Raw genomic sequence first — 13,275 nt, forward strand, 5'->3', positions numbered from 1 at the left:
TCAGACAAGTACTCAAACGCCTCCTAGACAGCCATCTGTACGTTAAGCCGGAAAAATGTGAATTCCATTCATCCCGAGTACAATTCCTGGGATTTGTAGTGGAACCCGGTCGAGTCCAAATGGACCCCAGGAAGGTAGGGCGGTAGCGGATTGGCCCACCCCCAAATCCGTTAAGGAAGTTCAGCGTTTCCTGGGCTTCACAAACTTTTTACCGCAAGTTCATCAAGAACTTCAGCTTGGTGGCAGCTCCTCTCTCAGCTTTAACCAAAGGTGGCAATGCACGGTTTTTGTGGGGAAGAGAAGCTGAGACGGCCTTCCAAGGACTCAAGCAGCGCGTCCTCTCTGCTCCCATCCTGATACTACCGACTACGGATGAACCATTTGTGGTGGAGGTAGACGCATCAGAGGTTGGTGTTGGAGCTGTCCTGTCTCAGAGGGGTGAAGACAAGAAGCTTCATCCGTGCGCTTTCTTCTCACACCGGCTTACCCCAACTGAGAGGAACTACGATGTGGGGATCGTGAACTCCTAGCGGTTAAGATGGCATTGAAGGAATGGAGACACTGGCTCGAGGGGGCTTCTCACCCGTTTCAAGTGCTTACGGACCACAAAAATCTGGAGTATATCCAGCAAGCGAAGCGGTTGAACTCTAGACAAGCTAGATGGTCTCTTTTCTTCAATCGATTCCAGTTTATCCTCACCTATCGGCCCGGGTCGAAGAATCTCAAACCGGATGCCCTGTCCCGAGTCTACGCTCCTGCCATTCGAGATGACACGGACATGCCTGTCCTTCCTGCTGCTAAGATTGTGGCTCCGATCTCGTGGCAAGTTGAGGATACCGTGAGACGTGCTCAAGCTAGCGAACCGGACCCGAAAGGAGGCCCTGCCAATCGGTTGTTTGTCCCCAAGGCGGTGAGGACTCAGGTCCTTCTGTGGGGGCACTCCTCTCGCCTCACCTGTCATCCGGGCGTAGGTCGCACCTTGGAGTTCATCCAGCGTAAGTTCTGGTGGCCTACCATAAGAGAAGACGTTGCCACTTTCGTCAATGCCTGCCCCGTGTGCTGCCAGGGCAAATCTTCTCACCTCCGCCCTCAAGGACTCCTTCACCCTTTACCTGTTCCCCACAGACCCTGGTCCCATATCTCATTGGACTTTATTACTGGACTTCCTCCATCCCATGGCAATACTACTATCCTAGTCATAATCGACAGGTTTTCAAAGGCGGCCAGGTTCGTCCCTCTGACTAAGTTACCTTCTGCCAAGGAAACGGCTGAGTTGGTAATTAATCATGTGTTCCGAGTCTTCGGCATTCCTCAAGATGTGGTTTCTGACAGAGGTCCCCAGTTCGCCTCAAGGTTTTGGAAGGCCTTCTGCCAACTCATGGGGGCTTCTGCCAGTCTATCTTCAGGGTACCATCCGGAGTCCAACGGCCAAACAGAGAGGATGAATCAAGAGCTGGAAACCACCCTCCGATGTATGACTCGTGACAACCCGTCCACGTGGTCATCCTTTATTGTTTGGGCCGAATACGCGCACAACACCTTGCGCTCCTCCTCCACTGGTATGTCCCCGCACGAGTGTCAGTTTGGCTATGCTCCTCCATTGTTCCCGGACCAGGAGGCAGAAGTCAGAGTGCCTTCAGCCTTGAAGTTCGTCAGACGCTGTCGGCTTATGTGGAGGAAGACCGTCTTAATCTTATGCGTTCCTCACAGAGGTACCAACAACAAGCCAACAGACGTCGCCGTCCCGGGCCTACCCTGCACCCCGGCCAGAGAGTCTGGCTCTCCACAAGAGACTTACCACTACGGGTGGAGTCTCGCAAGCTGTCCCAAAAATACATCGGTCCCTTTAAGGTTGCCAGTTTCTTATCGCCTACACTTACCCAGATCCCTTAAGATTAATCCCACATTTCACATTTCCTTGTTAAAACCTGTTGTTTTTTCTCCCCTTGTCCCGGCAGACAGACCTCCCCCTCCGCCTCGTGTCATTGGAGGCCAGCCGGCTTATACCGTCCATCGGATACTGGACTCCCGCCGGGTGCAGCGGTCCTGGCAGTATCTGGTGGACTGGGAAGGCTACGGTCCTGAGGAGCGCTCCTGGGTTCCTGCCAAAGACATACTGGACCCTGACCTCATTCGTCAGTTCAGGGCCCTCCACCCTGAGAGAGCTGGTAGGAACGTCAGGAGCCGTTCCTAGGGGGGGGATTCTGTCAGGATTTGGCCAGGGTTGTTCCGGTTGTTGGTCACTAGATGCCCCCATTGTGCTTTTTGTCCTTATGTTTTTCCCTTGATTCCCATTATTATTTGCACCTGTGCCTCGTTTCCTCTAATTGTATTTAAACCCTTAGTTTCCCTCAGTTCTGTGCTCTGTGTTTGTATGTTAGCACCCAGCCCTAGTGTTCTGTGTGCTCTTGTCGATTCCGGGTGACGCTCTTGTGGAATTCTGTTTTTTTGTTTTTGTTTATTTTTGTGTGTTTCTTTTGAGGCCTTTTTGTGCTTTACCTACCACCTTTTGAATTAGCTTTTTTTTGTATTTTTTTTTTTTTACTTTATTAAATACACCGTCTTAAGTACTGCTGTGTCTGCCTCATCTTCTGGGTTCTGCTGACTATTCGTGGCTCAGTTGGTTAAGTGACTGTTTCTCACTCCAGAGACCCAGGTTCAAAACCGGGTCCTGACACATACCCTACATTACTCATCTCATATGTATATACTGTACTCTCTATCATCTACTGCATCTTGCCATCTTTATGTAATACATGTATCACTAGCCACTTTAAACAATGCCACTTAATATAATGTTTACATACCCTACATTACTCATCTCATATGTATATACTGTACTCGATGCCATCTACTGTATCTTGCCTATGTCGTTCTGTACCATCTCTCATTCATATATCTTTATGTACATATTCTTTATCCCTTTACACTTGTGTGTATAAGGTCGTAGTTGTGGAATTGTTAGGTTAGAATACTCGTTGGTTATTACTGCATTGTCGGAACTAGAAGCACAAGCATTTCGCTATACTCACATTAACATCTGCTAACCATGTGTATCTCACAAATACAATTTGATTTGATTTCCATCTACAATACAATAAGAAGAGTGAACAAGAAAAATGAATAAAAACAGATTGGAAAATGTAAAGAAGGCAGCATATCACAAAGATGTAGTGAATGCTTTGAACATGTAAAAATAAATGAAAAAAGAAGAAAAGAATGATGAGTCGGAGGTAGCGAAGGAAAACGGAGGGTTTGGTCCAATATCCACACTAGCATACCACTTAACCTCCTAGACTAGTGTCTAAGGCTCTAGATGGCGATATGTACTAACTTATGGAATTGTTTTACGATGGTAATTTGCCTACCCAGACTCCTTGCTCTGGATAAACGCTACGCCACACCCACGGACATTAGTTTCTTTTCCTCGATGACTTCCTAATGATTTCTAGATTGAAAACACATTCTAGTCCCAAAAACCGATGGGTTGGGCCAACTATATTGATTTGGGGACAGGTCGAAACACACATGAAACATTTATGGACATTTAGCTAGCTTGCTGTTGCTAGCTAATTTGTCCTGGAAAATAAACATTTGTTTGTTATTTTACCTGAAATGCATATAGTCCTTTTTTTGTTGTTGCTGGATCTTTGTCGAATTTTGACCCATGTCGAGTCATACAAACAATGTTCTAGTTTGTTTTTCTCCTTGTTCATTCTTCTTTTTTGTTCATTCAAAATTTTCTTTTGATTTTTACAATTTAAAATATATCTGTCAGCAGCAATGAAAGAAGTTCAAAGGATGTCAGGAAGGACACAAGATCAGTTGGATAACAAAGCAGGCCCTCTATCGTGTAGGAACTATCTTCCTTTATGTGCCATCATGAGACAAATACAACATTTGGAGTGAATCTGACTATGGTTCATGAAGATAATTATTTTGAGAATTAGCATTACATATACAAAGAATGAGTTGCTAATAGTTTCCTTGTTTTTCAAGATGGCAATACCAAATTCGGTGTGGTTTTTGAAGTATTTGTAGCATGTCTTAGCATATGTACTAATATGCATCTACTAGAATAGTGTGACCATCAACGTTATTTTCACAATCTCCTTTAGGGACAATTGTGATGAGTTCAAAGACTACATTTGGAGTGAATCTGACTTTTAGTCTGAGAAGATTTTTACATAATCAAAAGTGAATTGTTAATAGTTTCCTTATTTTTTAAAGATATCAATGCCAAACATGGTTCATCATGATAATGTCTTTGATGATCCTAAAAAGTTGATTTACAAAGGAGTGGATTTACAAAGGATTTAAATGGACATGTAAAATCCGATTTCCTGATTTATCAATAACTCAGCTATCTCTTAACCAATCCCATAGCTCAAACTAAGTTAAGAGATTTACCATGGTGGTACATACTGAATTTGGTGTTATTTCAAAGATTTTCAAAAAAATCCAAGATGGAGGAAAGTCTGTCCTGATGGACCTTATTTGTTATTGCGTTTTTCTGACTGGTTGTCATTCATTTTTCTTGACAGAGTGTGAAGATCCTGACCTACAATGAGCCACAGAACCCAGAGTACCTGGAGTTTGTGTCCAACCTGAAGACGGACGCATTGAACATGTTCAACTTCACCGTAGAAGACTCGCTGGTAAGTGGTGATGGCTGATTGGTTGTTTGACTGGTTTGTTGGTTGATTGACAGGCATTGGGAGGTCAGAATATAAAGCAGGTAGAAATAAGTCAGTAAGAGTGGTAGAGACAAAAAAATTGAGGACGTCTCTTATTCACAGGATGAACACATACAACAACACAGAGTTACACATGGAATAAACAAACATACAATCAATAATATGGTAGAAACAGTCTATATACAGCATGTGCAAATGATGTAGGATAAGGGAGGAAAGGCAATAGGTCGTTGCGACGAAGTAATTACATTATAGCAATTAAACACTGGAATGGTAGAATGTGCAGAAGATGAATGTGCAAGTAGAGACTCTGGGGTGAAAAGGAGCACGATAAATAAATAAATACAGTATGGGGATTAGGTAGATTGGATGGGGTATTTACAGTTGAGCTATGTACAGGTGCAGTGATCTGTGAGCTGCTCTGACAGCTGGTGCTTAAAGCTAGTGAGGGAGATATGAGTCTCCAGCTTCAGAGATTTTTTGCAGTTCGTTCCAGTCATTTGCAGCAGAGAACTGGAAGGAGAGGCAGCCAAAGGAGGAATTGGCTTTGGGGGTGACCAGAGAGATATACCTGCTGGAGTGCGTGCTACGGGTGGGTGCTACTATGTTGACCAGTGAGCTGAGATAAGGCGGGGCTTTACCTAGCAGAGACTTGTAGATGACCTGGAGCCAGTGGGTTTGGCGACGAGTATGAAGCGAGGGCCAGCCAACGAGAGCATACAGGTCGCAGTGGTGGGTAGTATATGGGGCTTTGGTGACAAAATGGATGGCACTGTGGTAGACTGCATCCAATTTGTTGAGTAAAGTGTTGGAGGCTATTTTGTAAATGACATCGCCGAAGTCGAGGATCGGTAGGATGGTCAGTTTTACGAGGGTATGTTTGGCAGCATGAGTGAAGGATGCTTTGTTGCAGAATAGGAAGCCAATTCTAGAATTAATTTTGGATTGAAGATGCTTAATGTGAGTCTGGAAGGAGAGTTTATAGTCTAACCAGACACCTAGTTATTTGTAGTTGTCCACATATTCTAAGTCAGAACCGTCCAGAGTAGTGATGCTGGACGGGCGGGCAGGTGCGGGCAGTGATCGGTTGAAGAACATGCATTAAGTTTTACTTGCATTTAAGAGCCGTTGGAGGCCACGGAAGGAGAGTTGTATGGCATTGAAGCTCATCTGGAGGTTAGTTAACACAGTGTATTAAGAAGGGCCAGAGATATACAGAATGGTGTCGTCTGCGTAGAGGTGGATCAAAGAATCACCAGCTGCAAGAGCGACATCATTGATGTATACAGAGAAGAGAGTCGGCCCGAGGATTGAACCCTGTGGCACACCCATAGACTGCCAGGGATGGGCAACCCCCTTTTGTAGGCCCGCTGACCAATAAAAAAAAAATCAAACCAAAGAATATTTTGGAACTCAGTCCTGGCCTCAACTTACTGTTGAGAGTTATAACAATATAATACAATAAAAAGTTAGAATAATAAAAGGTGCCATTTCAAAATTTGGTTGTGCATCAGCAGTCACTCAATTATCCCATGTCAGCAAATTATTTTTTTAGATTGATACGGTAGTCTAGCGGCCAGCTATCTAAACGTGTAGTAATCATGGTCAAATCCCCAACCGGGGTCGGGCCAATTGATCATCAGTTATCATATTAAAAACAGTGAAATCTTTCCCTCAGCCGCATGGCAAAATGTGTAGAATTACAGGAAATGAACTGTTTTAGTCTTCGCTGTCATGAAGGGGATCGCTAAAATGTTTTGCTTGCAAGGTGGGTAACTGGCTCACTGTTACCGATGTGGGCCCAAACTGTACCACCTCTACCTGCCTTCACAATGCATGACCTTTCAAAGGCTACTGGGACCAAGAGAGGACATCCAAGAGGCTGTAGAATTTTCATGATTTCCCCTCAGTGCTAATGGATCTCATGGTAAAAAAACATAGGTAGGTTTATTCTTCACCAATACGGATGTTCTGCAATGGGATGTGTGTAACACTAGTCCTTAAATGGTATTTGAATCGCAACCGTAGATATGGAATATTGTCATTTGATGCACCATTGTCAACGATTGAATTATGTCCTATGAGAAGTGTACGGAAAATTGTACGATACACTGCTATAGTAATTCCTCATTGTCCCCACTACAGATCCTTGGGTTGTCCCATTCCATCAACAGGGTTTACTGGATAAATGTTGCTTGTATGAGTTATTCAGGGCAGAGCATGCCAGTTAAGCTTCTGGTGACATAAATGGGGTGGTTAAGACTCTGGCCCCTCATATATCAAAAAACACCTTCACAATTTCCTCTACCCTCTCTTTCTCTTTATTTAGATAGTTTTGCTCTCTCTGTCTCTCTCCCTCTCTCTCCTTTCCTGTTCTAAAACCAGCTGTAATTATTTATATGAAGGTGAAGATTGGAGTCTATGCTTTGAATCTACACCCTTAGAAAAAACAAAACATTTTTTGGGGTTGAACCCTTTGAAGAACCCTTTTTGGTTCCAGGCAGAACCCTTCTACCTGGAACCCAAAGTTTTTTTTACCTGGAACCAAAAAGGGTCCTCCTATGTGGACAGCTGAAGAACCCTTTTGGAACCCTTTTTGTGTAGAGAATTAACATTCTGGCATTTTGCCTTCTGACTCTGGCTGGATTTGCTAGTATAGAATTACCTTAATTACCAGTATACAATTATCAAACTGTAAGTATAGGTGTTGCATTTAAATTCCACTATTTTAAAGTCCGTCAGTGATCGCTGTGGGACATCTAGAAATGGTAATTTCCTTGCACTTGGTTTGCACAATCCCTAAGTATGAATGTCAAGTAAAATGACAACTTAATTAGACTGTTGTCTGGCAACAGATTTAGATGTTCCACTTAAATGCTACATTCTGCATGTTGGGACATGCAGTTCTGGTAACCATTGCTATAATAAATGGTTAGCTATGCATTCGTTAAAAAAACAATGTTATTTTTGGCTATGCTAATATAGTATAGGTTATAGAACCGATAACAAGCTCACAATGTGATATACTGTACAGAAGCATCTCACAGAAATAAGAAAATAGGCTGAGTGCCAGTGGCTTACTGCTTTTTCTGTCTCTGAGAATCCTGGTGTTGAAACATACAGTAGTAGCATTCATGAATCTCATGCGTCACCCTGTTTTCTAAGTGGATTATTGGGCTTGCTTGAGTGTATATTTTCCACACAAACCTGGCTTTCGATGGGTGAAGTTATGCCACAGGTCTTTTTACACTGCAAACAGGGATTTATCTGTCAAATAGAGCATATTGAGTTACATATCTCCCCTTGGGAAGATTTTGGGGATCTTTTTGGTGTGTGGCATCATGTTTATGGAAAATAACAAACTGTTGCTTTACAGCCACTGCTGGGTTCAATGTCAGTGAGCGAAGGTTGTTGGAAAGTCTCTCACAGACTCTCATAAGCATGGTGGGGCTGACCTAAATTCGAGTGATAGGGCTGTGTCACACTCCAGTGTCTCTAGTCTCAGCCCAATCAATGGCCCCTCAGATAGGAAGCTAGCGAGCTGGTCACTAATTAGCGCAGCAGCAGTCCAGGAAAGGTAGAAAGTTACGCTTCCCCTCTCATTTGGCACTTAGGAAAAATTGATGATATCCTAATTGCCATAGCAACACAGATCCAATGTAGAAATGGCAGCCATTATTGCACAGTATACTTGAGCAGCCCTGCTTATTACACTAGGAGACGGGCTAAAGTTCAGGCTAAACATCTATGTGGATTTGTCAGCTCGTGAAAGCAGTTCCATGCATCTTTATTGCATTTGTGTGGTAGACATAGTAAGTTTCACCTAAATACACAAATGAAAATGTCTCTGAACATTTTGTAAATTACACGGTTTGTGCAAGACATTAAATGTGTGAAACCACGTCAAGGTATATAAATTATGTTATTATGTTTGAGTTTGGGTGGTAATAGAGTGAGGTGTAGGGGGAGTGTAGGTGTAGAGAGCTGCCTGGCTAAAATTCAGGGCTTTCCTCTGTAAGAGAGCTTAAATTGGTACTCAACGTCCCTAGGTGGTGCCTGCTAAAGTGCTGAACGAGAGATGTGGAGGGCAGGCTCTCCGCCTTTATTAGAGCCAACAAGGGATGGAGTGTGGGGAATGTTGTTCGCTCAGGGGCCAGCTCATGTACCTGTGTCTGTCTGTGTCTGCCTGCCTGTTAAAGGTCCAATGCAGCCATTTTTATCTCAATATCAAATCCTTTCTGGATACAATTAAGTACCTAACTGTGATTGTTTTCAATTAAAATGGTAAAAATAATAGCTTCTTAGCAAGAGCAATTTTAGTAGGACTGTCTGGGAGTGGCCTGCAAACTAGCTGTTATTGGCAGAGCAGAGGTTTGGAACTCTCTTTCTCATTGGTCTATTTCCCAATTTACAGTGATGTCACCAGACAGGCCAAAACTCCATCCCACCAAACAGCTCCTACACTAAAAGGGCATTATCATAATTTTCACAATTTCACAGTATTATTCCAACTTCATAGTGTGGAAGAATATATAAAGCACAGATAAATCACGTTTTTGACTGCACTGGGCCTTTAAGCCACATTTATGGTAGAAAGGTGGCGTCCTGGTGAGTCACAGACGCAATTCTGTGCGACTCCACTGTGGCCAAAACCTACTTAATTTTGTCTGCTTTGCCATCACATCTGTCTGCGACTCACCAGGATGAAACTTGCCTTTTCGAACATAAATTTGGCTTTTGTCTGTCTGTCCGCCCGTTAGTCCGTCCGTCTGTCCTTCTGTCTGTCTTTTGCCAGTGAACAGCTCTCTCCACACCCCAAGCTTTATTTCTCTCTTCTATGTGTCTGTACTGGGCTTCTATGTGTCTGTACAGTCCACCTGGCCACTGTTTTTGACATAGTAAGTCTTTCAGCCGCCCAATACTTTAAATGCCCATATTGCAAGCTTATTTTGCTCACCCCTACAACTACTTCAGCATGCTTTGGAGATTCATTATAGACTCATAGTTTCATTATTAAACTCCTTCATATCTTCATCTCTTGTTACCTGTGGGCAACAACGACAGCATCTGTCAAAATACCTAACACAGCACGAGTCACTAAAATCCAATCACTACTGTACTTATTGATAATACACACTGAATCCCACAACATGTACAGAGTAAAAGGTCAATTTAAATAGAAACAGACAGAGAAGAGAACTGGCTAAGTACGCATAATGTTTGTTTATATTAAACTTATGTTTGATTAATGTATGAAGGAATAGTTGGTTGGTTTGATGGGTGGGTGTATAGTTTGTCGGCAATGTTTCAGCTCACATTGCTTGGATTTTAAGGTTTGCTGGTGGATGGGTGGGAGGATGGATGGCTGGACGACAGGTAGACTAGTGGTTAGAGCGTTGGACTAGTATCCGAAAGGTTGCAAGATCAAATCCCTGAGCTGACAAAGTAAAATTCTGTCATTCTGCTCCTGTACAACATACCCACTGTTCCTAGGCTGTCATTGTAACTAAGAATTTGTTCTAAACTGACTTGCCTAGTTAAATAAAGGTAGAATAAATGGACATACAGTCAAGTCCAGAATTATTGGCACCCTTGATAAAGATGAACAAAAAGACTGAATAAAATAAATAATACAAATACTGAGCGAAATATTGTATTCTCCCAAAAACATTTTTATTTTAAACTAATGCAATTGCTCAGAGAAAGGTCCTGGGACTCTTCTTAAGGTCAGTGGCATCATGAACCTTACCCAGTACCTGGACATTTTAGCCAAAAACCTGTTTGTCTCGGCCAGAGGGCTGAACATTGTAGGCAAGTGGATCTTCCAGCAAGACAATAACACATACAAATCCACAAGGAAATGGTTAATTGGCCAGAAAATCAACATTTTGCAATAGGCATGTCAGTCTCCCGACTTGATCTGAAAAGATTGTGGAGGAATGGTCTAAGATCCCTCCCAAAGTGTTCTGCAGTCTTATAAAACATTTTAGAAAAAGTCTCAGTGCCGTTATCGTCGCAAGGTGAGGTATTGAAAACAGGGTTGCCAATACCCCTATCTTTTTAAGATAAAGAATTATTACTTGTTCAACAAAAATCTCTTTCTCTGAGATTTTCTTTAGCATACACTATAGCTCAGTATTTGTATCATTTATTTTATGCAATCTTTTTTCTCATCTTTTATCAAGGGTTCCAATAATTCTAGACCTGACTGTAGATGGCTTGAATTATGATTCAGTGAAAGATACGAAGCTACTCTGAGGATATTCCAGTGGACTGTGCCATTTACAGCATCGTCAAGGTTCATTTACAGGGCTTCTCCAGCTGTCCCAAGTCCGCAGTGGGAGGTTAGACATATTTCTAACCACAGGGGAATAGGATCTATTTCTCCATGTCTGAGTGATGTGGAGATATGGCCAGTTTTGGCACAAGTGTAAATCCAAGCTCCTAGTCTGGACTCTAACTCAAACAAATACAGGTTTTTACTTTTGAGCCTGTGTTAGGCATTCTATAATAGTTCATATTTATAGTTACACAGTTACATTCGGGGCCAGTAAATAATCCCTATGTCAGCGTGAACTCTTTCAAGGGCTATTCAAGACACACAGTCGTGCTTACAAGCATCGAGTAACATACAGGCTTGACTCTGGCTCACACACACACACGCACACGCACAAACAAACATGCTGTTCCGGATACTCTCAGACGTGAGACGTGTGTCTGAGAGAGGTAGAGGACTAAAAAGTGACTGGAAAGATAGACAGGTGGAAAAGTAACAAACAGATGAAGAGGAGAGAAAACCAGATGGTATGAGAGTGCATATAACAAGATTTGATGACGGTCCTCCTCCCTCCATCTTTCTAGACGAACCTGATAGCAGGAGGCTTCTATGACGGGGTGATGCTTTACTCTCAGGCCCTGAACGAGACCATGGCCGAGGGAGGGGGCCGGCCGCGAGGGGACACCGTCACCAAGAGGATGTGGAACCGCACGTACCATGGTGAGTCAATGCAGATACACACACACACACAAACAATGCCCGCATCAATACAATATTCCAAACTTATTTTGCAGTAGTGCCATACCATCCATTTGAAATGATATGGTTGTTTTTGGTAAGATCACTATTTAGCTCACTTTAAGGCCTGTGCGTTGGACAGAAAATGTCACCCATCATCTGTACACTTTTGGGAAAAAAAGGTGCTATCTTGAACCTAAAGAGTTCTACCTGGAACCAAAAAGGGTTCTCCTATGGGGACAGCCGAAGAACCCTTTTGGAGACCTTTTTTCTAAGAAGTGTACATCTAGTTTACACAATGAGATAGATGCCACAATATGCTGTACAAAATATTACAATAACTATCCCACATAAAAAATACTATGGTATACAATGGTATAAATACTAAAGTATTCAGTGTAGTGTTTTTGAGAACTTTACTGTCGTATTTACTGTAGTATACTGTAGCATTTATAGTTAACTATAGTATAAATAATGTTGTAAAATAAAACTGTAGTATATACTATATTATAAACTGGGTGGTTCGAGTCCTGAATGCTGATTAGCTGACAGCCGTGTTATATAATGGCAATAAGGCAATTCGGGGGTTTGTGGTATATGGCCAATATTCAACGGCTAAGGGCTGTATCCAGGCACTCCGCATTGGCCATACACCACACCCACTCAGGCCTTATTGCTTCAGTAATTAATGTAGTATTTTTGCAGATTGTAGTATACTGCAGACTGTAGTATATACCGTAGTTTTTGCAGACCAGTATACTGTAGTGTTTGCAGACATTAATCTATTATTTACCATAGTGTTAATGTCTTTGACTTATAAATGGAGTCGTTCTCCTTTTATTTTATTTAACTAGGCAAGTCCGTTAAGAACAAAATCTTATTTACAATGACAGCCTTGTTGGTTATCTGCCTTGTTCAGGGGCAGAACAACACATTTTTACCTTGGGGATTCGATCTAGCAACCTTTCGGTTACTGGCCCTACTCTCTAACCACTAGGCTGCCTGCTTCCCCAAATTCCTCCTTGAGGAATTAGTTTTATTATTATTATTTTAATTGAACCTTTATTTAACGAGGCAAGTCAGTTAAGAACACATTCTTATTTACAATGATGGCCTACCAAAAGGCAAAAGGCCTCCTGTAGAGACAGAGGCTGGGATTAAACATTTAAAATTAAAATATAGGACAAAACACACATCCCGACAAGAGAGACACCACAACACTGCATAAAGAGAGAACTAAGACAACATAGCATGGCAGCAACACATAACACAGCATGGTAGCAAGCATAATGGAGAAATAATAAAATAGCACATTTTCCATAACTTGTAAATCAAATCAATCAAAATCCAATAAAATTGAATGTTATTGGGTCACATGATTCGTAGAAAACCGGTGTAGACTAACAGTGAAATGCTTACTTATGGGCCCTTCCCAACAACGCAGAGAGAAAGAGAAATAGTATCACAAGGAATAAATAGACAAGGAGTAACGATAACTTGGCTATGTACACGGGGTACCAGTACCGAGTTGACGTGCAGGCTGCGAGGTAATTGAGGTAGATG

General features: G+C 42.3%; 1 pseudogene; it reads left to right on the forward strand.

Moving 5' to 3' along the window:
- Positions 1–13,275, forward strand: part of LOC135549903 (atrial natriuretic peptide receptor 1-like) — a 128,390-nt pseudogene that overhangs the window by 35,013 nt on the left and 80,102 nt on the right.

The sequence above is a fragment of the Oncorhynchus masou genome, chromosome 12 (assembly GCF_036934945.1).
Source record: "Oncorhynchus masou masou isolate Uvic2021 chromosome 12, UVic_Omas_1.1, whole genome shotgun sequence".
Classification (NCBI taxonomy): Eukaryota; Metazoa; Chordata; class Actinopteri; order Salmoniformes; family Salmonidae; genus Oncorhynchus; species Oncorhynchus masou.